This window comes from Triturus cristatus, chromosome 7 (assembly GCF_964204655.1).
Source record: "Triturus cristatus chromosome 7, aTriCri1.1, whole genome shotgun sequence".
Taxonomy (NCBI): Eukaryota; Metazoa; Chordata; class Amphibia; order Caudata; family Salamandridae; genus Triturus; species Triturus cristatus.
Window position 1 is genome coordinate 121,798,079 of NC_140590.1, and position 27,977 is coordinate 121,826,055.

The 27,977-nt window shown below is 50.9% G+C and overlaps 1 long non-coding RNA gene across 1 annotated transcript in view; it reads right to left on the reverse strand.

Annotated features, from left to right (window-relative positions):
- Positions 1–882: 882 nt before the first annotated feature.
- The window catches only part of LOC146809002 (uncharacterized), a 41,389-nt gene continuing 14,294 nt past the window's right edge, over positions 883–27,977 (reverse strand). Inside the window, exons 2-4 of the long non-coding RNA XR_014965517.1 lie at positions 3,873–3,962; positions 2,302–2,427; positions 883–1,315 (exon numbers count right to left, since the gene is read on the reverse strand). This is a non-coding gene — a long non-coding RNA (uncharacterized LOC146809002). The remainder of the gene's footprint in view (positions 1,316–2,301; positions 2,428–3,872; positions 3,963–27,977) is intronic.

A 27,977-nucleotide genomic window follows, 5' to 3' on the forward strand; every position in this document is an offset into this window, starting at 1 on the left:
CTTGCTGGGGCGGATGTGGTGAAAGCAACACTACTTCAATTTCAATGCAGAGCGATGATCTTCTTCTGCTTGCCCACCCATGAGTAGGATATTTCAGAAGTTATTTTATTTAACAAAGGAACATATACCTCAGCATGAATTGCCGGCATTGATTGGATTTGTTTGTTGTCATTCCTCATATACAGCACTAACTGTTAGACTGTAGGCATAGTCAAGTGACTCGAGTCGACAAAACTATAGTTTGTAACTCTGTCTAGTAGGCTATCCTCCTAATAACCACCATTCAGTTTTTTTGTCAAATATTTGAGCATATAATTGTTGCTCGGTAAATTCTGTGATGTACTTCATTCAACTACTCCTCTAACAGTCTCTCAAAGACGATTGACTATCTCCTTTTCTTTTTTTGGAAATGCTGCCACCCTGCCAGTGTATACTACTACTACTATACTACCACCACCACCACCCCAATCATGGCATGTATGAAAAAGGAAACCATCTTCACCATGCAGCCAGTGCTGTGCCACAGTTGGACATAAACATCAAGCACCGGTAAGAGAGAAGTTTGGGGGAGGCAGAATTAATAATGGACATGTTGTCAATGATTTCATTTTCAAACACCACTCCAAAGAATGCATAGACTAGAGGACAGACTGAAAGTACTAGAAGGACCAGTCAATGAGTGAGGTGTGTCGCATCTATCTGTTTGTGTCTTATACAGTCAGTAAATTATTGAAATCAAACACAGGCTATGGGCGGCCATGCACCAGCAAGGAAACAGTGTGATGTAAAACAGTTACCCCACCTACAAAACATTAACAACATTGCATGTAACATAGAAAAATATATTTAATTTACCCTAACAAATAAACTAAACCCACAAAAGCTGACCCACCCCCCTCCCTAACCCCAACCACTGTCCATAGAAAAAAGTCTGGAACGCCCAAACGAACAAGAATTAAAAAAGGGGCAGTGACAGGGACTAACTGGTGGGGCGGGACTGGAGGAGGACACGCATCTGGCGCATCTCCTCCTCTAAATGGGCGACGCGGCGTCTAAGGCCGCGGCAGTTGCAGCCACAGTGGGGGGGGGGCACCGGAGATGACACGGTGGCGGCGGGCAGCCGCCAGGCAGTGGCGCCGTAACGCTGGAGGGCAGTGGCTGGGGCCCGGGGCACTGGAGGAGGCTTCAATAGCTGCTGCAGTTTCCTCCTCCTCCTCAGCTAGGACCACCAGCCGCCGGTATTCCTGCTGGATTGCCTCCAGCTTCTGGCACCGTGCCTTGGCGGCCAACTCCTTACGGTTGACTTTCGGAGTTGCTGTGTATCAAAAAGAAAAAAACAAGACAATTGTAAAATATAGTCTTAATAAAACAGTAGGACAAGGTAATTATTTATACACATAGTGGCATGGTAGAGTAGCACTATAAAATAAAGCACAGTAGTACATAACATTTTAAAAGTCGCCCGTCCTTCTTCCTTCCACCTGTCTTACACTTTTTAGTTGAACAGTGCACCAGGTGCTCTACTCCATAAAACTTTCAAAACGGAGTTCAAATCAGATAGATGAGGCCATTGGTTACTCAATACTCCGGCTCCTAGTCCTATACCAATTAAAGGGAATTCTGGTCTTCTAGTTCACTCTTCAAATGTCCCCAAGAACTCATACTTACTTACGACATCGGATAGCAGGCGGACTTTGTCCGCCCGCCATCCGACTGCTAAAAAGGGTGGGGGTCCCGTGGGGACAATTAATTAGGATGATGCGCCCGGCACAGTGGCGGGCGCACCCTGTTTTTTTAAATTTAAATTCTGGTTGGCTTTGCTGAAAGCAATGCTAAAATGTTGTGCTGCTTTTCCAAGCACAACATGACGGGCCCCGCACGGAGCCTGTCACGTTTTGCTTTGAAAGTCGGGGGGGTACCATAGCATCGGTAGGTACCCTCCATGGGGGCCCCCAAGCATACTCTGCAATGTGTGCATGCCTTTCCGTGGCGGACGGCAATGCCGCCACGCAAAGGCATTCCAAAATGCAGATTATATGGCTGGCGGTGTGGTGAGAGAGACACCACCGCCATATTGAACCCTTTTCCGCCTGGACATGTCTGAATATTTTCTACAGGGATGGCGGGAGGTTTGCCCCTGCAGTGACGGCAGTTCCAGCCGGCCCGGCGGAGGCAATACGCCCACCATCCTAATGGGGGCCCTAAGTCACAACTGTACAGTATACATATACATACAGTACACCCTTGCAGTGAGTGTGCTGTCAAGTTCAACAATAGTTAAAGATTATGAATCTAACTTACCACCGCCTGCCACTGGTGCTGCCACTCCCCCTACCGCTCCATCGTCGGTATCGGCAGCAACTGCCGCATCCTCTCCCTCCGCGTCGCCTTGTTCACTGGCCCCAGCACTGGTGGTCGGTAGTGCGCCTAGAAAACATTACACATTTATTAGGCGTCATATACACCTCCCCCTATTGATCAGTAGCAAGGTTGAAAAATGAGTTAATACTAACACACATCACTAGTATAAATCAGGTAGTAGTAGAGTAGACACTAATAGTTATATGATCATTGTAGCCTTTGCTTGATTAGCCCTAGCCATGCACATGTGACGCTACCTTTACCTTGCAGCTTCTTAAGACACCTTTGAGGCCACATGACCTGCCTCACACTGCTACTGTCTAGTCTACGCGCTGCGTACAAGCGGTAAACAAACATTAACAAACCACTTTTTTAAGAAGAACTGGTGTACTACTGTTACTGTTAGTCCATATTGCTTATCCATAGATGCTACACTTTTTGGCACGGCTGAGAAATGCTTGCAAGTTGCAATATACTAACGCACACCATTTCTTTTTTCGCATTAGACGCAAGATTCCCTTCTACGAACCAGAGCTTCTGAACGATGCACAAACTACCAGTACTAGGTTCTTCTGAGGTGAGGGGTCCATTCACTCACATCTTCATTTATAAATGTATATAAACTAAATTGCTATGGGATGGTGGTTCTGCCTTCCACCACTGTTCAGTTATCATGATTTAATTCCCAACTGTATAAGTGTAACAATGTATATTGTTTTAATGTTATTGATTTGCCGGTTGGTGCTGCTAAGAAAACAGTGTACAGACCTTCTCAAATTGAAATAAACATTTTAAACTTACATAGACTTCGTGGTATTTGGTGTGGAGTGGACTAAGTTACACGAGTGAGCAAATGAAAGTAAGGGTGTGCATGTGAATTGCTTCCACGACAGAGGTTGGGTGTGTTATGTTCTGGGTTGTCTGCTTGTTGGTATCTTGGGGGGAGGGTTCCGAGACCTAATAGGTATGACAAGACAGTACTATAGTCAAGCAGTGGAATTGTGGTGGGTGCGGAATTTCTGATTGAGGTGTGCAAGGAAGGTCCAACCTACCATCACCAACATCCTATTTTCTGGTGCAAATGTATGTGCAAGATCCCTACAACAGTGGTATGTCCTATAGGGTATCATATCAAAATATTAAGAAATCAGGTAGGGCTGTTGCTGTGAATTTTCAAAGCCTCAACATCAATAAGAGTAAAAGTAGTACAAGACAACGACCCAACGGATTGTACGTGCTACTGGTGAATATGAGTTTTATATTACAACCTTTCACAAAGAGTGGCACTGGCCAACTGGGCAAGACTAGCTACTACAGTACAGACAGATTGATAGGATGTAGTAGTACTCAGAGTCATCATAGCGGAGGCAGGGATAAGATTTTTGAAACCGTACAGATCGAAGGATAATTGGTGGTAAAAAAATAGCATTTGGAAACACACTATAGTTCGGGAGAAATGGGGCAGTAAAAGTTATGGAATAAGAAATATTATTAAAAACAAGAAGACTTACTGGGGCCAGCAGAGGAGCCCTCAGCGGTGTCCTCCTGGTGGTGTTCCTGTCCCGCCGACTGCCCAGTCCCTGCCCGTCTGCCCCTGGGTGCTAATGAACAGGAAAGATATAAGAAAGAGACAAACATTGATGGATGGTGTCAAACAAATTCAATATTTTTCAACAACGGTAAAAAAACACTTATGTAAACAACAATTGCAATAACTACATTGACCGATCTCATCTGGTCAACATGTAATATCGGGGGATTCGCAGTTCGACTACTTAAGTTACTATTTATCAACAGTAATCCAGTCTTCCATTCTGATTCCAGAAAACTAAGTTACAACTAAGCCTAAGTAGTAGTACAACGTACCACCCAACCTAGCCCACCTATTCCAGGCATGCCAATTGTACATTAAGTATGCATTTCCACTGTATTCCTCAACAATGCGTATGGTCCAATCATGGAGGACACATGAACATGACTACATTTTTTGTATACACCAAATTTTGGTTTGATTGATGCTGATCTGCTACTGCTAAGTAACTGCTAAGCCTACCTCCACTCATTGAACAAACTAGAAAAGGTTCTAAAGACTGCCGTAATAGCAGCACGTCACGTAACTGAGTGAGGGGGGGCATCACGCATACCACTAACCAATTAGAAGCTCATACAACTACAAAGTCCCTAAACCTAAGTATCAATCCGCCCCTCTCTATTAGTGACAGGACAAAGTAAGGAATGGACGTGAGTCACTGTAGCATTACGTAACTTAATTTCTCTAAAATAAACTCGTAAAGAATCACGCTAAGCAAGCGCAAACGCAAAGCTGCAAACAAGTAAGATTAGTAGTAGCGCAGAAGAGCACCTGTGTCATAATAATCACAGAAGACTTTTAAACGTTATTAACCTGGAATGTATTGTAAGCAGCAACATTCTAGCTGGTTGGAAGGAAAAAAAGATATTCGCAATATATAACATAGAGCAGAAGAACAGACACAAAGTTGTAATAATTAAATAGGTACTCACCAAGCCCCGGGACCTCCACTCCTAGCAGGTCCAGCAGGTCCTGCTCACGGTCCAGGATGTCGGACCACCGGTGCGTCAGCTGTGCCTGGGTGCGCCGGACCCCAGAGATGCGCGACACTGCCCGGCGCACCTTCCCCCACCGCTGCCGATGCTCCCGGAGGCCGTACCCGGACCCAGGCCTGCCACCTGCTGCCGGGGTTGAGGGGAGGTGGCGCTGCACAAAGAAAATGAGTGCAGCCAACTCCACCTCCCCAAATAAGGCCCGTGCCTGCACCCCTTGTGGGCGCCACCTTCCACATGGAAGGCGGTCGCGGCTCTGGCTGCGGCGAGCCCTACCCTTTGACATGGTTCTGGGGATGAGAGACGGGGTGGGAAAGAAAAGGTAATAACATTTAAAAAGTAAGTAAAGGAAATAAATAGGCAATAGAAAGAGTGAAAAAGTAGCTAAAAAACAAAAAAAAAAGTAGACAAAAAACAAAAATATAGAAGCAGGAAAATAGTTAGAGAAATAATAAGTAATAAAGATCCAAAAAAAGTGGCTATAAACAAAGGATCGAAAAGATTTAGGGAGGATTGAAAATCAGGCCCCAGAACCATGCAATAGAGTGAAAAACAAGATGGCCGCGCCCATTACGACCACGTGCGCAAGTTCGCGCGATATTTTCTCCCCGAGCAAGCAAAAAGCAACGCGATCAAGTAAAAGCGGTCGCGAACAGGAAATATCGACCGCGAACAGGCGCGAACATGCATTGCGCGACCCGGAACAGGAAGTAAGCATCGCGAGAGGGCGGGACAAGTGAAAACAAGATGGCCGCGCCCGTGAGCAACCGCATGGGTAAGTTGGCGACCCGCGATCACGCAAAAAATACCGCGAACAGGCAGCAAAAAAACTTCCGCGTCTTTGCGATATTTCCGGCGTGTTTGCGGAGATTTTCTGCATTTTCGCGATAATTTGCGGAAGTTAATTCCGCAAATTCCGCCCACCCCTACTTATAACACACCCACCCAAAGTTCAAACACAGCCACACCCACAAATGGACCAATAAAAAGGCCCAATACACACAAACCATGATCCTTTGCAACAGATCCACTGCTGCCAGACCCCAGAGACAACGCACAGCACCATACTTGAAACATCAATACACCTTACACTTGCACTCCTTCACACAACCACCATCACAAACACACCCTCATCACATTCACACACACACACCTGCACACCCACAACCATCCACCACCACACCCATCCACCCCCCCACCCCCACACCCATCCACACCCACACCCCACACCATGCCCACCAACAAGAATCCAAAGTTCACAAAGGACGAGCTGGAGTCCCTTGTCGACGAAATCATCAGAGTCGAGCCACAGCTCTTCGGAACATTGATCAGACGGACCAGCATGTCAGAAAAACTGCCATGTGGGAGAGGATAGTCAATTCCGTGAATGCTGTTGGGTCCACCAGAAGGACCAGGCATGAGTGCCAAGCCAAGTGGTACGATCTGCGGAGGACGGTCCGCCGCAAAATGACGGACGAGCACAACCAGGCCAACATCACTGGAGGAGGGCCATCCCGCAGACCGGTACACTACCATCCCTGGGAGGAGAAGGTGATGACCACGCTGGAGCCGTTGGCATGTGACGGACTAGAAGGACTCCGAGAGCCTGGTGAGTACACAAACAACTCACCTCACATGGGGGGAACGCCATATACAACCCAAATACCAATCATGCACGCAACCCCCACAAAGCCAGCACCGGACACAACCACACTACAAAAACACACACATGCCACTAGCGCCTCCATGCACCATGCCCCAAGCAAGGCCAGGCCAAGTCACAGGCCACACAAAACACAAACACAAGACAGGATGTCCCCGATGCCGGGAGGGTGGGCCGCAAAACTAACATAGAGCAACTCTGAAGCACACAACAATGCCCTCAGCCCATATGGCTTAGGGCACAGCCATACCAACAGTGTGTCCCCACACAGTACTGTTTTGCCTGCTAATGGTGGCCGCATTGCAGGACGACATGGGTATGAAGGCACAATTTGCACATAACAGCAGCCAATGAAGACGCAGCACACTGAAAGAGTGTCAGCACACACCGCCACAGAAGCAGTGCAGACTCACACACTCCACCCAATGGGTGCCCGCAGAGAAGAAACAAACCCACATGAACAAGCCAATGGCCTTTGCAAGACCTGCAAACTTTGTGTGCCCAGGAAGCTGGGCTGAGGTGACAGAGGGTGACACACAGAGGGAGGGAGAGGGGCAGAGAGAGGGACAGAGACAGAGGTGGACACAGGGAGACAGACAGAGGGAGGGAGGAGGCTGACAGAGGGAGAGAGAAAGGGAGACGGACAGAGGGAGGAGGCTGACAGAGGGAGGGAGAAAGGGAGATGGACAGAGGGAGGAGGCTGATAGAGGGAGGGAGAAAAGGAGATATAGGGAGACGGACAGTGGGAGGAGGCTGACAGAGGGAGGGAGTAAGGGAGACAGAGGGAGACCAAATCACCCTTGGGTGGTGTGGCCATGTTCGCTCATCAGCAGGTGTACTGTGTGCATGTAGACAAGGTTTGGCAGTGCCTTAACCCCCCCTTCAACCTTTGATAAACACTAGGCCATGTGTCAATCTGTGCACGAGTACATCCGTGCTGCAGGCACAAACAGAACCGTACACCCAGTATACCTACCCTCTGTGTTCGTCAGAACCCTGTCACAAATTGTTACCTACCTGCATTCTCAAATAGCATGGAAAAAACACCATTTGGCCACGTACAGTGCAACACGTAAGGCGGCTCTGCATGGCTTGCTACGCCCGCTCACTACACTGCTGACTGCGTTGACAAAATATGCATCAACTAAGATTGTGTCACACATAGGTAAAGTGTTGAAAGCTGTGGCCAAGGGACATACCCATGCACAAGTGCACTGTGTGAGGAATGCTAGCCAAATCAAACCACCCAGAGGAACTGTGCCAAATCAAAAAAGAATGAAACATGGATGTCGCATGTAACACAATTAACACTGTCTCTCTCACACACAGGTCAACGTCGTCAATCTCCCCCCAACACTGGGGGGGAAGACTCCCAGGACCAGGCTCTGCGTGAAGAGGACCCCAACGCCAGCGACGACTCTCACCACTCCGTGGATGACCCAGACCAACCTGGCCCCTCTGGTGTCCAACCACCTGCAGCACCTGCGTCAGGTACAACTGTGCCAACCACCACCCCCATTCCTGCCACATCCCAGGAGACACCCAGGAGCCCTGCCCGCACACAACAACGCAGCCAGTCTGTCCAGGAGGGACAAGGTTCTTCGGGCACCCAGGAGGAGGCAGGCGACCCCGCAAATGCCATCCCTCAGGGGTCCCGGAGACTCGATGTGCCCACAACGGCAGGCCAGGCGCAAGTGGGCAGGGGTGGTGGGAGTGGAGGACGGCGGAGGCCCGAACCTGCCCAGTTGGCTCAGGACCCGGCTATGGCACACGTCAGAACCATCCTGGATGCATACCGGCGTGACTCCAGAGGCATCGCCCAGGTAGTGGAGACCCTCAATGCGATGAAGGCCCTGCAGGTTGACCATCATGCCAGGATGGAGGCAAGACATGCAGAGCACTTGGCGGTGCAGAGGGACCTGAGCCAATCCCTCCGTCAGATCGCCCAAAGCCTGGCAAACCCTCCCTGTGCCAGCAGGCGTAGAGCAGCACCAGCCCCAGGGAGGGAGGAGGAGGAGGAATCATCTGACGGAGCGTCCCTTGCACCGTCAAGCCAGGCGTCTGAGGGTCCCTGCAGGAAGGTGGGTCGTCCACTCAAGAAAACGTGAGAGTCAGTGGAACATCACCATCTCACAGGTCACCTGGCCTGGCACCAGGCCCTATGGCCCAACAGCAGCACAGCAGCAAAGGACATTCTCTGCCAATTGGCCTTGCTGGTCACTGTCTGACCAATGTTGACAAAGACTGTGGCACAGACTCTGATGACTGTCAATGGCAAGGACACCAACTCCCCCTGTGAACTTTGGATTCTACACTCCCGCCAAGCACCTCTTGTCACCCCCCCAAACACGTACCCCAGCACTAATAAAATTCATCACAATCACAAGATGATGCCTTCATTTTGCTTTATTCCACTACATGTGTGTGTTGTAAAGTCAAACCATGCCTGATTTCTGAATTAACTCCGAACCACCATACCCTGGGGTCTGAGTCTGGCACAGGACACACATGGGTCACAACGTACCATCCAAGACAGACATGGAGCACCATACTCACCCGTGATGGGCCCAACCAGCTGAGGGGGTGCCCACACAACTGTGCCCACAGACCTATTTAGAAGAGCAACAGTCATGCGCAGAGGTCAGGGATCATGTGGAGTGTCCTGGGGTGGGAGTCCCAGGTATGTGTAGACACGTGGCAGAACCATGTCCTGCATGCTTGAGTCAGGTGGATGTGGCGAATGGTGGGCCAGCCAAGGTTGGATGCATGGAGATGGCACAATAGGGTGTTGGATCACAGTGCCACAAGGTTGTGTTGTGGGTGTGGGCTGCATCCTGAGGATGTGCGTGGATTGAGAAGGTCATCCTGCAGCTGGCAGTGATCCACTCCCCCTATCTCTGTTTGACGTTGATGTGGCCTGGTCGCCGGATGTAGTAGCAGAGCTGTGCAGAATGATGCACCCTGGAAGTGGACAAGTATCATGGGATTCCTAACGCACATATCTGTAGAGTGCAGGGTAGGAGTAGACACGGATGTCATAATTGACCTGGGGGATGGTCTCCCTCTTGCCCTGAGGTGGATGGAACTGGGGATCTTGTGCATAATGCAGAGTGTGCTGCCGCATGAGGCACAGATGCTGCTGATCAGCATGGCACATGTCAGCAAGCAATCCATGATGGACACCAGCTCGTTTGCGTGGACACTGGGTGCCCTTGCAGCAGGGCCTGCAGCAGCATGCGCCATGTCAAGGAAACAATGCCACAAGTAGCACCCAAAGACAAGGATCTCAGGAAGGAACCATGCAAAAGGTGCATGTCAAGTAAGGAATGTCTGGTTCAACATGGCACACACACACACAATGGATTCACATGCGGCACAGTGGCCGTTGTGGAGACTGACAGGCCACAAAACCTACACAGCCATGGACATCATGCACAATACAGAATCTAATCCCTGACAAACAGCTTGCATCTTGCTACTCTACACATATGCACCAACTCTGAGAACAATGCCAGACATGCTGCATGCACATTGGCAACAGACCACCATTGACAGAGATGAGGCACCTTGGAGGCAGAGGGACACCTTTATTAGTCATGTGTGTCGGAATGCTAATGCAACTCTGTCTACACATACACAGTTCATGTGGATGAAGACGTGGGACCAACACTGGCACCCCCCTTAGCACCACAGATTCTGGAAATCCATGGCACTGGCACACAAGTGACGGGTGACAGCTAAACACCCCCTGCTGCTCACGGAGAGCCTGCTATATACCATTGAGCCCCTAATGGGGAATTCACACACCATGTCAACCCGGTGCAACCCGTATGTTTCCGAGGCCAGTGTCACACACATTGATGGCTCCATCACAATCCCTGTCATGAAAACTCACCTGACCTCTGCCCTCTCGCCGTCCCTCAGGGAAGAAGCGGGCCGTTGGAATCAGGCCGCGAACCATATCCGCGCAATGCGGGGCTTATGGGAGACTACCAAAGCTGCCTCTAGGCCCGACGCGCGCGCACAGGAAGTGACGCGGCACAATAGACGGGAATCCATATAGCCAGGAACCGCGGAGAACTGCTCGCAGATTATCCTGGAGCCTGACCTGACCGTGTTGCAGATCTCATTGTGGAGTTCCCCGGGTGCGGTAAGGGTGTCAGTGACACCGCCAAGAGTCCTTTAGGGCACACGTTTGTGCTTCCGTTTGTGTTTCCGTGCTGGTGATATCAAAGACTGCCAAAAAACGAATACGCTTGTGAGACTTATTAACAGGCATTTAAGAGAACCGGAGTGAGTGCGTGGAGCGCTCGACATTCACGCTTGACCTTTACCAGGTGGTATGACCCTAAATACCACGCTGTGAATTCTTTTTACACCAATGTTTTGCCTTTCCTGAAGTCACCGCTGAACATGTATTTATGAACTGCGTGTGTGTTGTGTTGTCTTCTAGCTGGGGGTTTGTAGAGGGGCAGCTAGGCTACAGCGTAAGACCTTCCTTCCTCAGAGAGGCCTACCTGCACACCCTCTTTGGTGGGTATATGGTGTTACCCTATATTGGCAAAAAGGTATATTCTGCTGCTGGTATAATACAAGGGGGGGGTTCTTATGTATTGTTTGTGTATCTACAGTCGCGCCCTGTGAGTACCTATACAGAATAGCGACGTCCCGGTGCACACTGCAGCTAGCTGGCGTTGAAGCGGCCTTGACGATATTTAATCGCCCTTCTGCTGTCACAGCTAGAACTGGTTATTTTTCTTTACAGGTAGACTGAATTGTTTATGTGAGTCAAGTGGGTGTAAAGCCAATTCAGCTACAGGCAATCCGGCTAACCAAACCTGTGCTTCCTTTACAGATCTCCCTCCCCGCTGTTCCCATCCTTTCCTTCCCCTCGATTGACCCCCTTAAGCTTCCGTGCCTTTACGGCTATTCGGAATTAGGGTTGTCAATAGGGGGGCCCCCATTGAGCAACGAACCGATCCTGAGAGGCCTACACGGGACCTGACAGAATAATCTGCCTTAAACTTAATATACCTCTCCCGGTCGGTTCATTGTCACTATGACCACCCTAGAGGATGTATTGGCCACCTTAGTAAATCTTCAACAAGAGGTAGCTGATTCCCGACATGCGGTAGCAGCCTCTAGGGCTGAGACGGCCGCTCTACAGGACTCAGTAAACAGGTTACTGCGAAACCCCTTTGATGCCCAGGTAGGGCGTGGAGCAGTCGGGGGTATGTTCCAGTTTGGAACCCCCTCTACAACCACGCCAGTAACCGTAGAACTGCCTACTCCCATTCCCTTGGCCGCCCCTGAACGTTTTCAGGGTGATGCCACTAAGGTCCAGGTCTTTATGACACAGGTATTGCTGCATTTTTCGTGCAAGCCGAAGGCCTTTCCCACAAATCAGGCCAGAGTGGCCTTTATGATATCATACTTAACGGGGGAAGCCGCTCAATGGGCCGTGCCGTATGTTCGGAGAGATGACCCCCTGTTATATGATTGGGATGAGTTTAAGAAAGAGTTCGAAACAGTCTTTGATCGCCGAGCGGCATCATTCACAGCAGATAGAGAGCTGCTAGAACTAAGACAGGGTACCAAGGATATAGTTACCTATGTTAACACCTTTCAGAGACTAGTGGCCGAAACTCAGTGGCCCGAGGACAAGAAAGGGGCGCTATTCTATCAAGGGTTAAAAGACGACCTGAAGGACGTAATAGCTCAAATTGACCCCCAACCCTCCACGTGCAGAGACTTAATAAATCTGGCCTTGAGATTAGACTATAGGCTAGGAGAACGTAGAGGGGATAGGAAAAAAGTAGACAGACCCCCTCTGCGCTTTGACCGCAACAGAGGCCTAGGTGTGGGGGCTGGAGCTCACGTAGAACCTATGGATATAGGGGCCGTACGGGCACCGCTCACACCAGCTGAGAGAGACAATAGACGCAAAGAGGGGCTTTGCATGTACTGTGGTAAAAAAGGCCACTTTGTTAGGGAGTGTTTGGCCAAACCCAAGACTGGATTTGGAGCGGCTAAAACCTCCGGACGCACAACGGAAGATAAACAGGGAAACTAATACACTCAGGGAACGCTGAAGGGAACTCCTTGAGTGGTATTCATGTCCCTTCGTTATCTAAACCGACGGAGTATACTACTCACCATGTTTTTCTTCCCATACACCTCAAGACCCCCAAGGGATGGCAACCTATAGAAGCCATGGTTGATTCCGGTGCCACCGGGCTATTCATGGATCGGGAAGTGGCTTTAAGCTTGGGACTTGTGTTAGTAAGGAAAGACCATCCTGAAGAGGTTCTGGCGGTAGATGGAAAGAAATTAAGTACTGGCCCCATTGAATCTAATACTAAACCTTTGCTCATGCAGTGCGAGCAGGACCATACCGAGACGGCACAGTTCAACATCCTCCAAGCTCCGCAATACGGAGTAATATTGGGGCTCCCCTGGTTAAGAAAGCATAACCCTGATATAGATTGGAAAGAAGGAAAGGTGAGGTTTAGTGGGGCCTGGTGCAAAGCTCATTGTACAGGCCGGGGTACGGACAAGGAGGGGGCCTTGATTTCGTCCTATAGTGTAGCGACGGCAGCAGAAACGGATGTACAGCTTCCGTCTTGGTATTCGGAATATCAGGACGTTTTTTGTGAAAAGATGGCAGACACATTACCCCCTCATAGGCATTACGATTGCCGCATAGATCTGGTTCCGGGGGCCTTGATCCCCTGTGGGCGCTTGTACGCTTTGACCGAAGCCGAGAACACCCACTTACGTGAATACTTGGACAATTACCTAGAGAATGGCTTTATCCGTCCTTCCAGATCTCCGGCTGCCTCTCCCCTCTTTTTTATCCCTAAAGCCAACGGAGAAAAGAGGGCTTGTATAGACTTTCGCGCCCTAAACGATATCACCATAAAAAATAGATACCCCTTACCCTTAATCCCTGTACTTTTAGAACAAGTCAAAACAGCAGTCATATACACGCGGCTTGATTTAAAGGGGGCATATCACCTAGTAAGGGTAAGAGAGGGGGACGAATGGAAGACAGCCTTTAGGACACGGTATGGGCTGTATGAATATACCGTAATGCCCTTCGGCCTGTGCAACGCTCCCGCTGCATTTCAATACTTCGTGAATGAGGTGTTGCGGGAGTTCTTGGACAGGTTTGTGGTAGCATACATAGATGACATCCTCATTTACTCTTCCTCGGTTGAGGAGCATCGGGCGCATGTCTGTCAAGTATTTGAGGCGTTACGAAGAAACAACTTGTACTGTAAACTCAGCAAATGCGAGTTCCACGTGGATAAGGTGCAGTTTCTAGGAGTTATACTGACACCCAATGGGCAAGAAATGTCTGACAGGAAAATCTTGGCGGTAAAAACCTGGCCCCAACCTGCCACAGTGAGGGACGTGCAATGTTTCCTGGGATTCGCGAACTTTTATCGCAGGTTTATTAACGGATTCTCAAACATGGTGGCACCCATCACAGCCCTATTACGAAAGAACGTAAAGTTTAGTTGGTCGGCTGAAGCCGAACATTCCTTTCAATGTTTGAAAGATGCCTTTGTGACCGCTCCGGTGTTGGCTCACCCTGACCCTGAGCGTCCTTACATTGTAGAGGCGGACGCCTCTGATGTAGCCATAGGTGCTATTCTTTCACAGAGACATGCGGTTACTGGGCAATTACATCCAGTTGCCTACCTATCCAGGAAGTTAAACCCTGCTGAGACCAGATACACTATAGCGGAAAAAGAGCTCTTAGCCATTAAAGAAGCCTTCATGGATTGGAGGCACTGGTTATTAGGAGCCAAACATGTAGTCACGGTCTATACTGATCATCGCAATCTGCAGTTCATGCGCTCAACTCGCATGTTATCTCCTAGGCAGTTGCGATGGATGTTGTTTTTCTCGGAATTCCACTTTATAGTGACATATCGACCCGGGACAGAGAACAGAAAGGCAGATGCCTTATCCAGGCAGACTGCCCCCCTTGAACATACGACAGAAGAACAGCAGGCTATTTTGGACCCAAAGAAGGTCATTGGAGTTTTACATACGGATGACTTCCTTCAAAGGATACTCGTAGGAATCAAGACCACTTACTGGAGACAATGGTTGAAAGCACATCCGCAATGGAAGCTACACCAAGGTCTGCCGATGAAAGGCAATCAATTGCTGGTACCAACGAAGTCATTGCGGGAGGAAGTATGGCAGATGTGTCACTCCACGCCCAGCGCTGGCCATAATGGGGTCAGAAAAACTCTTGACAGAATAGCAAGACAATTCTGGTGGCCATCAGTGGTGAAAGACACCACAAACATGGTAAGGCACTGTGAAACTTGCGCTAAAGTCAAAACGGACCATGGGAAGACGCAGGGTCTCTTGCAACCTCTACCCACACCGTTGAAACCATGGGAAACCATCTCTATTAATTTTATAGTGGGTCTTCCAAAGGACCAAGGCTGTACAACCATCGTAGTAGTGGTAGACAGCCTCACCAAGATGGGACATTTTATCGCATGTGCCAAAGAACCCACGGCAGGGCAGTTAGCCCAGTTACTCCTGGTCCACATTATAAGAGTACACGGACTCCCGGCCAATATCGTTTCGGACCGAGGCCCTCAATTTACAGCTAAGTTTTGGAAGGAGTGGTGTAAGGCGTTACACATGAAGTCATCCAAATCAACTAGCTTCCATCCCCAGTCGGATGGGCAGACGGAGCGACTCAACCAGAATCTTAAGCAGTACCTACGTTGCTATGTGGCAGACAATTCGGATTCTTGGGTTGAATGGCTCTGTTTGGCCGAAGTGGCTTACAATAGGGCCACACATCAATCTACACAGTACTCACCCTACTATAGCAACTATGGCTTCCATCCTCGTTTTACCTCTTTGATCCAACCAGTGAGCGGGCCGGGGGTCCCGGAAGTTGGTACCCGAACCAAACACATTCGAAAAATCCTTCTGAGTACATACAAAAACTTGGCTAAAGCTAAAATAGTGTACAAAGACCAGGCAGATAAACACCGGAAACCTAATCCTCCTTATCAGAAGGATGATGTAGTATGGTTATCAACCAGAAACATACGGTTCCGGAAATACAGCATATTCAACCCAAGGTACATCGGGCCATACAAGATAAAGAAAGTTATCTCCCCTAGGGCTATGATGCTAGCGCTACCAAAATCTCTAAAAATACATCCAGTATTTCACGTGTCGCTGCTGAAACCTTCCTACACCCCGGTGAAGAAGAATCCTGCTCCTGTCTGGGTAGACAATGAACCGGAGTACGAAGTCAGGGCCATCCTCGACTCAAAAATGCGGGGGTCCAAACTCTGGTACCTGGTATCTTGGAAAGGATACGGACGGGAAGAAGATTCTTGGGAACCTGCCAGGGGGGTACATGCTCCTCGGTGTGTAAAAGCCTTCCATGCGAAATATCCCGACAAACCTGGCTCCTGGCAGAGGTCGCGGGGAGAGGGATGTGCTGTCATGAAAACTCACCTGACCTCTGCCCTCTCGCCGTCCCTCAGGGAAGAAGCGGGCTGTTGGAATCAGGCCGCGAACCATATCCGCGCAATGCGGGGCTTATGGGAGACTACCAAAGCGGCCAAGGGACTACGCTTCCCAGCAGCCTCTAGGCCCGACGCGCGCGCACAGGAAGTGACGCGGCACAATAGACGGGAATCCATATAGCCAGGAACCGCGGAGAACTGCTCGCAGATTATCCTGGAGCCTGACCTGACCGTGTTGCAGATCTCATTGTGGAGTTCCCCGGGTGCGGTAAGGGTGTCAGTGACACCGCCAAGAGTCCTTTAGGGCACACGTTTGTGCTTCCGTTTGTGTTTCCGTGCTGGTGATATCAAAGACTGCCAAAAAACGAATACGCTTGTGAGACTTATTAACAGGCATTTAAGAGAACCGGAGTGAGTGCGTGGAGCGCTCGACATTCACGCTTGACCTTTACCAGGTGGTATGACCCTAAATACCACGCTGTGAATTCTTTTTACACCAATGTTTTGCCTTTCCTGAAGTCACCGCTGAACATGTATTTATGAACTGTGTGTGTGTTGTGTTGTCTTCTAGCTGGGGGTTTGTAGAGGGGCAGCTAGGCTACAGCGTAAGACCTTCCTTCCTCAGTGAGGCCTACCTGCACACCCTCTTTGGTGGGTATATGGTGTTACCCTATATTGGCAAAAAGGTATATTCTGCTGCTGGTATAATACAAGGGGGGGGTTCTTATGTATTGTTTGTGTATCTACAGTCGCGCCCTGTGAGTACCTATACAGAATAGCGACGTCCCGGTGCACACTGCAGCTAGCTGGCGTTGAAGCGGCCTTGACGATATTTAATCGCCCTTCTGCTGTCACAGCTAGAACTGGTTATTTTTCTTTACAGGTAGACTGAATTGTTTATGTAAGTCAAGTGGGTGTAAAGCCAATTCAGCTACAGGCAATCCGGCTAACCAAACCTGTGCTTCCTTTACAGATCTTCCTCCCCGCTGTTCCCATCCTTTCCTTCCCCTCGATTGACCCCCTTAAGCTTCTGTGCCTTTACGGCTATTCGGAATTAGGGTTGTCAATAGGGGGGCCCCCATTGAGCAACGAACCGATCCTGAGAGGCCTACGCGGGACCTGACAATCCCATTCCAGATGACTGTCACCAAGTCTGACCATCAATTCAGGTGAATTCTGCTCCAGGTCATGTGCCCCATGGTGATTCTACATGTATGCCAAGTAACCAAACATGAACAGGAGCAGTGCACACACATGCAAAACAAATACCACTCCCAAAAAGCCGTGCTGCATCCCTTACCCGAAGGAGATTTTCGAACAGGTCCGTGCATGTAACGCTGATTCTGCACATGTTGCTGTGATCATGAGGAATAGCAGGAGCACAATAATGCCACCAGCAGACAGCATGCGCAAGTACCTGTGGATGGGAGACACACCAGAAGTCAGCCAAAAGAAGTACATCCGCATGCATGTGCATGTACTCGACACGTATTAGGTTGTCAACATGCTAGGTGACAATGATGACTCAGGAAAGACATTCTACTATTGCACCATCACTCGAGTGACACATCCAAACACACCTCAGACTCACTTGGAAGACATGCAGATGGACACACACATTGCAACACATGCCACACACAGCCCAATGCGTGCACACTCAGACACTGGAATTCACCACGCAAAGAAGTCGCGTATGAGCCGACTCCGCATGTCCTCCACCGCCTCCTCCTCCTCCACATCACTTGCCTCATGCTCAAGCCCTTCATCCTCCACGGGTGGATGGTCCTGCTCATCTGGATCCAGGATGAGTGGCACAGCTTTCTCCACTGCCATGTTGTGCAGCATGCAGCACACGAGGAATATCTTGCAGACCTTCACCGGTGCATATGGGAGTGCGCCACCGGTCTTGTGGAGGCAACGGAATCGGCTCTTCAGGAGGCCAAACGTCCTCTCTATCACTCGCCTGGTCCACCCATGGGCGTTGTTGTAGCGGTGATCGGCAGCCGTTCTGGGGTTGCGGAGAGGCGTGATCAGCCATGGCATGTTGGGATTGCCAGCGTCCCCTACATGGAAACATCATGGACAAGAGTGGGTCAGAGAAGCAGTAAGACAGGAAGATGACGTTAAATACAGGACTGGCAGAGTATACCCACCAACAATGCATGCTCGTTCGTTGCGCAGCTGCAGCATCATTTCAGGCACCCTGCTACGCCTCATGATGTACGCATCGTGTGCTGATCCTGGAAAACGAGCACAGACATGTGAAATCACCATGTTGGCAAGACACACCGCAAGGGCATTAATGGAGTGGAAATGCTTGCAGTTACGGAAGGCTACCTCCTGTGCCTGTGGTGGTACCAAAGCAACATGTATTCCATCTATGGACCCAATGACATGGGGCATCCCTCCCAGGGCATAGAACTCACGCTTGACAGCTGTCAACTGCTCAGGAGTTGGGAATTTAATGAACTCATCAAGGTGCTCCAACATGGCCTCTAAAAAAATCATGCAGAGCACGGCTCAACATGGTTTTAGACATCCCACCCACATGGGCAATGGTATGTTGAAAGGTACCCGTGGCCAAGAAATGTAGGGCTGCCATCACCTTCACCTTGGGTGTCAGTGCACCAGGATACCTGTGTAGCGGTTGGAGGTGTGCTGCCAGCCGTGTCGTCAAGTCCTCAATCAAACGTTGGGGGAAGCGGTAGCGGCGTATACAGTCATTCTCACGCATGTCAGCCAAGTCCGGAATTGCTCGAGGGAGAGGCGGAGCCCTGCAGTGAATTAGAAGGGACAACGAAGAGTGAGTACAGTACACCACCTATGTCAATGTACTCAGCACATGGTCAACAGGCAATACACATATGCTACATACAGAGTCAGGTCTGTGCAATATGCCCTGGACACGTATGGCAGCCATGTGACACTCCTACCAAGAGACAGCTCCAAACGTTCATTCTCAACCTCATAATGCCATGCCATAAAACTAGCTGTGGGCCAGTGTAAGTGAGCAGGCAGACGCATTACAGGAGTTACAGACAACCAAATATGTGCAGAGGAAGGATGTTTATTGTACAGACAGGTTGCGGAACACTAGAGGCACAGGTCACATGTACTAGAAAAATGACACACCACACACCTTGCCATTAAGGATTACATTTCAAGAATGATCCCACATACATTGAGAGTATGCAGATATGCCCTTATTGTGAAACTCCGTGTCGATGCATACACACACACATTACGTCGGATTCCGCATGTGGCGTGGTATGCGTAACACTGTGCCATGGCCATCTACACACAGACACATGTTGGTTGCAGCAACTGCAGATGCATTTGACCAAACACCTACAGCAAGCCCATGGGAACACACAACACATACATGACATAGTCACATCGTGCAACGCGGGTAGTCACATGTCAGGTGTGAAAACCCCTGTAGCTGGAATCAGGGGACAGTTGCGTGTGTTGTTGACTGTGCCATGGCGGTGACACTTTTCACAAGTGTTCTGTACTACATGCACACATGTCAAAGGAGTGAAGGGGATGTCTGGCACATACTCCACCATCACACATGACACCTGTACACATCTCATCATACATCTATTGCCTTCACAACTCAGGAGTAATGTGCCACATTACAGCCTGACACACCTGTGCTCGACACATGTAGTAATGCCTTGATGTCCAGCCTTTGACATGTATGTCAGCTCTATTCCTTTCTGTGTGCTGCCTGTCACCACTGTCAGGTGTGAAATGCACCGTACATGCGCTCTGGGGGCGTGTGTACGTTCCCCATCACTATGGGAGTGCTGCCGTAGGCCTACCCATAGTGAAACGGCCCGTACACGCGTGCGTACGGGGTGTATCACTATGGGTACGCATACGCGAGCAAAGCCATAGTGAAACGGCCCGTACACGCGTGTGTACGGGGCGTATCACTATGGGTACGCATACGCGAGCAAAGCCATAGTGAAACGGCCCGTACACGCGCGTGTACGGGGCGTATCACTATGGGTACGCATACGCAAGCAAAGCCATAGTGAAACGGCCCGTACACGCGCGTGTACGGCCCGTTTCACTATGGCTTTGCTTGCGTATGCATACCCATAGTGATACGCCCCGTACATGTGCGTGTACGGCCCGTTTCTATGCATGTGGGGTGCCCTAGGGCCCTGGAACTCACCATACCTGTGTGTGAATGTCCAAATTACATAAGGGACACATGAGGGACATGTATAAAGCCCTACATGCATGCTGGTTGTCATGGAGACTGAGTTTAAAGTTTGAATTTTTTTCATCAGGTGCCCAGCTAAAGTCGGTTTGAAAGAATCTACATTGTTGCAAAGTGGCTGTTGAGTTTACATCATGCTCAATTAAAAAAAAAAGCAAAGCCACTGACTGTGGTAGGTTTAAAGGGATTGGAGGAAACATAGGATGCAAATGTGAGTGACCAATCACTCTGTACTCCTGTGAATGAAACAGGGCAGCAAGGTAGATATAAGGCAGCCAGGTCCCATGAGAGAGCACTTGCCTGCACATCCTTTAATTCAACTACACTGCTGCTGCTCGTGAATCCTCTGGCACCATGTCCAGGTCTGTGGAGAGGGCCCAGCCTTTCACCCAGGAGGAGAACCAAGCCCTGCTGGATGTGATCCTCCCACAGTACCCAATGCTGTACGGTCGACCAGGGGTTCAGGTGAGTGCTGAGTCCACTAGCAAACACTGTGCCCCTTTTTTGTGACTGTGACTTCTGCCATTGTGTCCAGGTGTAACACACATGCAATGTACTGTAGGGTGGGTCCCGGGTGGGGGAATGCCTAATGTCTCCCAGCCAGAGCATGCTGTGGTGCATGTCTGCTCTCCTCACTTGCATTGTGTGTACTGTGACAATCACTGCATGTGGCATTACACATTCTGCCTGTCTAATCCTCCTGGGAATGTTGTTACTACAGTCCTCATGTGAATCTGTGGTCCCCCCAGTGTGACAGGTGGCAGTACCCACAGATGTGTGTTTGTTTAGTGTACATGTGCTGAGAGTGTCCAAAAGATGTGTTTGTCCCCTGGACATTGGTGTGTGTGTGTAAGTCCCCTGTCATGTGGGTGAGTGCATATGTGGAGTGTAGCACCCCAGCTGCATGAGGGATGGATATACCCTGCCCATCTGATGTGAGCAGGGAGCAGTGCTGTGTGTCTGCGGTGATGGGCCAGCCCCACACCTGTGACACCCCCCAGTCTAGTGGCACATGTGCAGAGTGAGGTGTGTAGCTGCAGTTGTCAATGGCAGGTGATTGTCCTGTGGCTGTGTGTGGCTGTGTACTCGGCTGAGGGCGCGTCAGTGGCCTGTGACTGCTTTGAGGTGCTGCACATAATCCTGGTGTCGCTTGTGATGCACAATGTGAGCCTGGATGATTGATTGTGTCGTACCCCTCATGCCACCTGTGTACTCTACAATGCCACCTAGTGCTTTTTGCCTTCCACAGAGGAAAGTGTCCCTATGACACAGGTGTAATGAGTTTCATGCATTCTATGCCCTGTTAAAACCAGCCAAATTGTTCTAATGTGTGTCTCTATGACATGTCGCAGGTGTATTGATGTTGTCTCACTTTTTTACCCTCACATGTAGGCGCCTGTGCCAAGGAGCAGATCTGGAAGGACGCCGTCAGTGCCATGAGACAGACGGATGGTCGGAAGAGACGCCTAGCCCAGGTGAGGAAACGCTGGCAGGATATCCGGTGCTGGAAGCGGAGGATCGCACGGGTCCTGCTGGGGGACTCACCTGTGAGCCAAAAGAACCATGGGCGCCGCCATCTGACCCACATCCACAAGCGTGTGCTGGCGGTCATCTTCCCTGACATGGACAGGCGCTTACGGGAAAAGCAGCAGCAGGAAGGGGGTAGGTACATGTGTGTTTGTTGTGTGTCACCAGCATTTGTAAGTGCACAGTTGCATGGATACACTGCCAGGGTTTACATGTGCAGTGCAGTTCCTGGTCCCCAAAGTGTAGCGGTGCTGTCCTTCCTCCCTTCCCCTCCTTGGCATGTGTACCCTGGTCTGTGTGTAGTCACACTTGCACAAGGTTATCTAGGCTGCCAGTTTATCGATGTGCCCAATGCTTGCAGCTTCATGTGTGGGGGTGATGTGTAACAGGTTTTGGGCCCTGTCCAGTTCAGTACTTGTGGGGTCCATGTCAGTTGTCACTGATGCTGAGTCCAGACATAGGAGTGTGTCTCTAAAGTGTATTGCTTTACAGCATGCATATCCGATTTTGTGGCCTGTGACATGATGTGCATGAGTGTGAGATATGCAGAGTGCAGAGATGGTGGCTTGTGTTGCAGTCAGTACCATTCAGGACCGTGGAGTAGTGTGGCCACTACTGTCCCCTGGAGCATCTTTTCCTAGGTATCATGTGTGTAATCCAAAAATCTAGACAATCCCTGTGTCTCCAGCATAGGTTGTGCTCTGTGCCATTGTACCCTGGCACCATTTGGGTCTACGTAAACTCGGCTACATGTGCCCACTGTACAGGCTGACCAAATGTCCCTTGTTCATACTCACGGGGGCCAGTGCCTGTGTGTAATGGTAAAATGATCTGATGATGGCCATTTGTAGATGATGTATTTGTATGGGCGCACCAGGGGTATTTTGTGTCCAATCAGGATTTCTTGCAGGCCATGTGTTTTTATTCCAGACTAAGAGATGTAAGTGCTTCCTGTGTCTCAATACATTTTCTCATGTAGGGGGTGGTTGGTGCGGGCACGGCCTACATGTCTAGACCTGAAGTCTCCTTGCTAGGTCTGGCCAGTGTGTGATGTTTGTGTGGACATACACTCAAGGTGCAGTGACCCATTAATGTTGGGCATTTTTGTAAGTATTGCCTTTGCAGCATGTGCCTACAGTTAATAGACATGGTTCCTGCTCATCCCTTTTTACGCCAGCGCTGTGTGCTGCAGATGGTGTGCTGGATTGTCCCCAGTGCCTGGCTCCTCTGTCCAAATCCATATCATGTTATTTGCTATTGTGTCATGCTCTCCATAGTTGTTCAGTGGCATGGTGGGTCAACCAACTGTGTGTTGCAGGGCCTACATATGTGCCTTGTATTGTAGATGTTACTCATGTTGCTTTTCAGGCTATGCACTTTGACCTATGTGGATTTGACTCATGTGACATATGTATACAGGTGTCTGATTATTTCCTGTCTCTTCACCTTGCTCACAGCATTGTCGGGGGACACCGAGGGAGACACTGGCACGGACCGTGAGGAGGGATCGAGCACCAGTGCCATCAGTGCAGAGTTGTCTGGCACATCGAGTGGCACGGAGGCCGACGGGAGTGCAGCGGAGGACCTGTCCAGTCAATCCACCACCGACTATGACGCAGACGGGTCCGAGGCTGAGCACTCCGAGGGGGCGGAGGCTGGTCCCACAGCTGACATCAGCACTCCATCACTACCCGCCCCCTCCATTCCGATCACCGGCCTCCCACTTGCTCATGTCCCTTCCCGCTGTGCTCGGTCAGCGTGAGTCTCCTTCTTGACAGGCACCGCACCCCCTGCCCCTGTCTCCACTGCTGCCACCAATGCCGAGTCTGTGGACATCCTGCGGAAGTTGCGGGTTGGTCAGACTGCGACGCTTAATGTCCTCCATGGCCACAGCCAAGTGCTGAACCAGATGGAGGCATACTTGGAGGGCATTTCTGCCGCGCAGTCTGACCAACGCAACTTGCTGAGGTCCATCGACTCGACACTGACTGCAGCAGTGGGTCTCCTGCAGCGCTACGTCCCACCCCCTACCCCTGCCCCATCCACACTTCCCACTCCCATGCCTGTCCCACGTACACCCAGACGTCAGCATGCACGCACACCACCAGACACAGGCACCACACCAGCAGGGCAGGGCAAGCGCACACCTCCTGGCACGCACACACAGGGTGAGGTAGGCACACCCACTGGGTGGGGGGGCAAACGTAAGTCACGCAGCCAGAGTGGGAGTCCGCATTCCGCAAAATCCACTCTATCCAAATCCACTCCCCTCAGCTCTCCTGGCCACGAATCCAGCAAGGATTCCTTCATGGCCGCTCTGTCCCTGAGCCCAACAGTGACACCACCCAGCAAGCGGGCAAAGGAGTCCCGGGTCAGGGTAGTTGAGTGCCCCCCCTGTCCACACCCTCCCCCAGTGGCGCTGCGACCCATTCCTCCGCCCCCCCCCCTCCTTGGGGCCTGACGTTCCTTCGGGTGCAGGGGATATGCTGGGGAACCTTGCTGACGTTTGCAGCGCCATCCTCACCACCTCCTTTGGCGCTGCCCCACCCCCTGTGGTGGAGTCCTCCGTCCCTGCACCCACAACGCCTGCCCTTGCCCCTCCTTCCCCCCCACATGATGCCCCCCCCTTGTGGAAGACAGGGTGGTCTGAACCATGCAGGCCAGCTAGGGGACACGCGTCCCACTGTGTCCCCCATCCAGCTGTGACTCATGGACTGCCCTATGGGCTTTGTAAATATTGAACTTTATCCACACACACTTTATTTAAAAATGCTGAATAAAGCCTTTTTTTTTTCCTTAGAACACTACTGCTTTTGTGGTATTGCTGTTGGTGGGGCTGCTACATGATTTTGGATGGTGATCATGTGTTGGGTGTGTGGGAAATGTAGTAGTGTGCTGGTCATAGGGGGTACCCTGGTATCTGTGTGCCATCACAAGGTGTTAGCTAAGTTTCTCTGTTCATGTAAGCAGATACTGCATGGTGAAATTGTCCCAAGGTGTGTTCCTTCCTCTGTGTACCCTGACATCTTCCCTGCAGGGTGTTCCCAATATGTTGTGCTGAGTTGTGTCTACATTAGCTGGGTGTGTGATGGACCCCTTCAACTTTGGCCATGCATGCAGAGCGATGTCTCCACCTGCATCATTCGTGGCATCCTTGGTGATCACTGTACTTGTGTATATAGTCTGTTGACATGACTTCATGTGGACATGTTCCCTTTTAGGCTGTATGCATGTGTGTACTCCCAGCCTCGCACACATGTTTTACATGTACTGCAGGCTCTTTTTGCACCTGACTGACAATTGTGGCAATTGGATCTGTGGGTACTCCACCCTTTTTTTTCCATGGGCACTGCTGGGGGCCTCTGCACCCACCCCTCCTGCGTCTGGGCACTGCTGGAAGTGATAGGCACCCACCCCTCCTGTGTCTGGGCACTGCTGGGAGGACTCTGCACACACCCCTCCTGTGTCTGGGCACTGCTGGGGGGACTCTACACCCACCCCTCCTGTGTCTGGGCACTGCTGGGAGGACTCTGCACCCACCCCTCCTGCGTCTGGGCACTGCTGGAAGTGATAGGCACCCACCCCTCCTGTGTCTGGGCACTGCTGGGAGGACTCTGCACCCACCCCTCCTGCGTCTGGGCACTGCTGGAAGTGTTAGGCACCCACCCCTCCTGTGTCTGGGCAGTGCTGGGAGGACTCTGCACACACCCCTCCTGTGTCTGGGCACTGCTGGGGGACTCTACACCCACCCCTCCTGTGTCTGGGCAGTGCTGGGAGGACTCTGCACACACCCCTCCTGTGTCTGGGCACTGCTGGGGGGACTCTACACCCACCCCTCCTGTGTCTGGGCACTGCTGGGAGGACTCTGCACCCACCCCTCCTGTGTCTGGGCACTGCTGGGAGGACTCTGCACCCACCCCTCCTGCGTCTGGGCACTGCTGGAAGTGATAGGCACCCACCCCTCCTGTGTCTGGGCACTGCTGGGAAGACTCTGCACACACCCCTCCTGTGTCTGGGCACTGCTGGGGGGACTCTACACCCACCCCTCCTGTGTCTGGGCAGTGCTGGGAGGACTCTGCACACACCCCTCCTGTGTCTGGGCACTGCTGGGAGGACTCTGCACACACCCCTCCTGTGTCTGGCCATGTACGTTCCATACATACACGGGTGTGGGTACGCTCCATGCATACACGGGTGGGGGTACGGTCGGTAAATACACTGTTGGGGTGGGGGTACGCTCCATACGTACGCAGGTGTGGGTATGGTCCATGCATACATGGGTGGGGGTACGGTCCATACATACACTGTTGGGGTGGGGGTACGCTCCATACGTACGCGGGTGTAGGTACGCTCCATGCATACACGGGTGGGGGTACGGTCCATACATACACTGTTGGGGTGGGGGTACGCTCCATACGTACGTGGGTGTGGGTACGCTCCATGCATACACAGGTGGGGGTACGGTCCGTACATACTCGGGTGGGGGTACGCTCCATACGTACGCGGGTGTGGGTACGCTCCATGCATACACGGGTGGGGGTACGGTCCGTACATACACTGTTGGGGTGGGGGTATGCTCCATACATACACGGGTGTGGGTACGGTCCCTACATACACGGGTGGGGGTACGGTCCATACATGCACTGTTGGGGTGTTGGTACGTGCCGTACATGCACGGGTGGGGGTGCGGCCCGTACCCATGCGTTTGGAACATGGGTACGGGCCGTACTGCCATTATTGGGGTGACGTAGGGGTGGGCGTGGTACGACTCGTACCCACGCTCTTAAGGCGTGGGTACGGTACGTACCGGACTTGTTGTGTTGCCGGTTCGCGTGTACATCCACTTCCATTGCTGAACACGCCCCCACCCCCTCGAAGTGACCAGGCCCTGAAGGTCAGGTATGTCCAGGGCATGTATGATTTGTGACTTGGGTGGGGGTTTTGTGTCCTGCCCCTGCCCCCCCCCTTTGCCCCTGGGTGTTGTTCTGACCATCTGCGGCGTCTGCGTCGGTTCCTGTAGAGCAGGTGGACTGCTATGAGGGCTGGGATGACACGTAGGTTCGGGTCCATGGCTGTCCGTCGCGTACATGTGCTCCTTGCGCGCGTCGTCCTGATTTCCCGGCAGTTTTTGGCAGGCGGAGAATTTTATCCGTGCGGGGTGACGTCGGTGCGGTTCGTACTTCCTGGTTCGTGAAACGCTGCCTGAAAGCGTCCCGACGTCACGTCGGCGCTTTCCCCGGATCACATTTGTATGTATATTTTCGTTGGTTGGTGTTTTGTACGACTCGTACGGAAATGGTGTTTCCGTGCGAATCATACTTCCATGTTTGTAATGTTTTTTTCCCGGGTACGAGTCGGACGGAGAAAACGCTCCGACCAACGGTTCGTACCCGGTTTTTCCAGGATCAGAATCGGCACCTTAGTGGTTAAGAAGATAATATGATAAAAATGAAAACATGCATGAAGGAATACAAATAATCCCATCACAGCCCTCCACATAGAAGGGCATTGTAAGAGTCTCATGTCAAGATGTTTTCCATGTAGTTGACCAGAACAAAGGCACTTCTTGCAGCCAAACCTTGATAGTCCATAGCAGGGCAAAAGTTTGAGGTTGGTTTCTCTAATTGTGTTCACCTCAGCACTTAGAAACTTTATGAAGAGAGAAAAAAATGTCAGCAGGTCAAATCCTGGAATCCGGAATCACTTCATGAGCTTAGATGCACTAAGTAACATGGCTGTATTAACCTCTTAAGGTCTGATATTCTGAGTAAAATGTGAACTTCCAATAGCAACAGAAATCTGTCATTTGATTCTTCGGGGTTCTACTGCAGATTCCAAGTACTTTTCCAGTAACCAACTAAAGAACTAACATTCTTAGGGACGGCTCTTATGGTCGCAAAATGAGATATTGCTGCCCGAAGGAGGTTCCCTTCTCCTCCCACTCTCTCATTGTCATGACGGATGGTGGATTGGTGTGCGCTCTGTCAGTCAACTATGAGCTATGTGATTGGGTGGTTGAGAGTTCAGCAGAAATCTGTCCCCATGTTCTGAAGTTCAGTGAAAAACAATATATAAGTGGGCAGGTAAG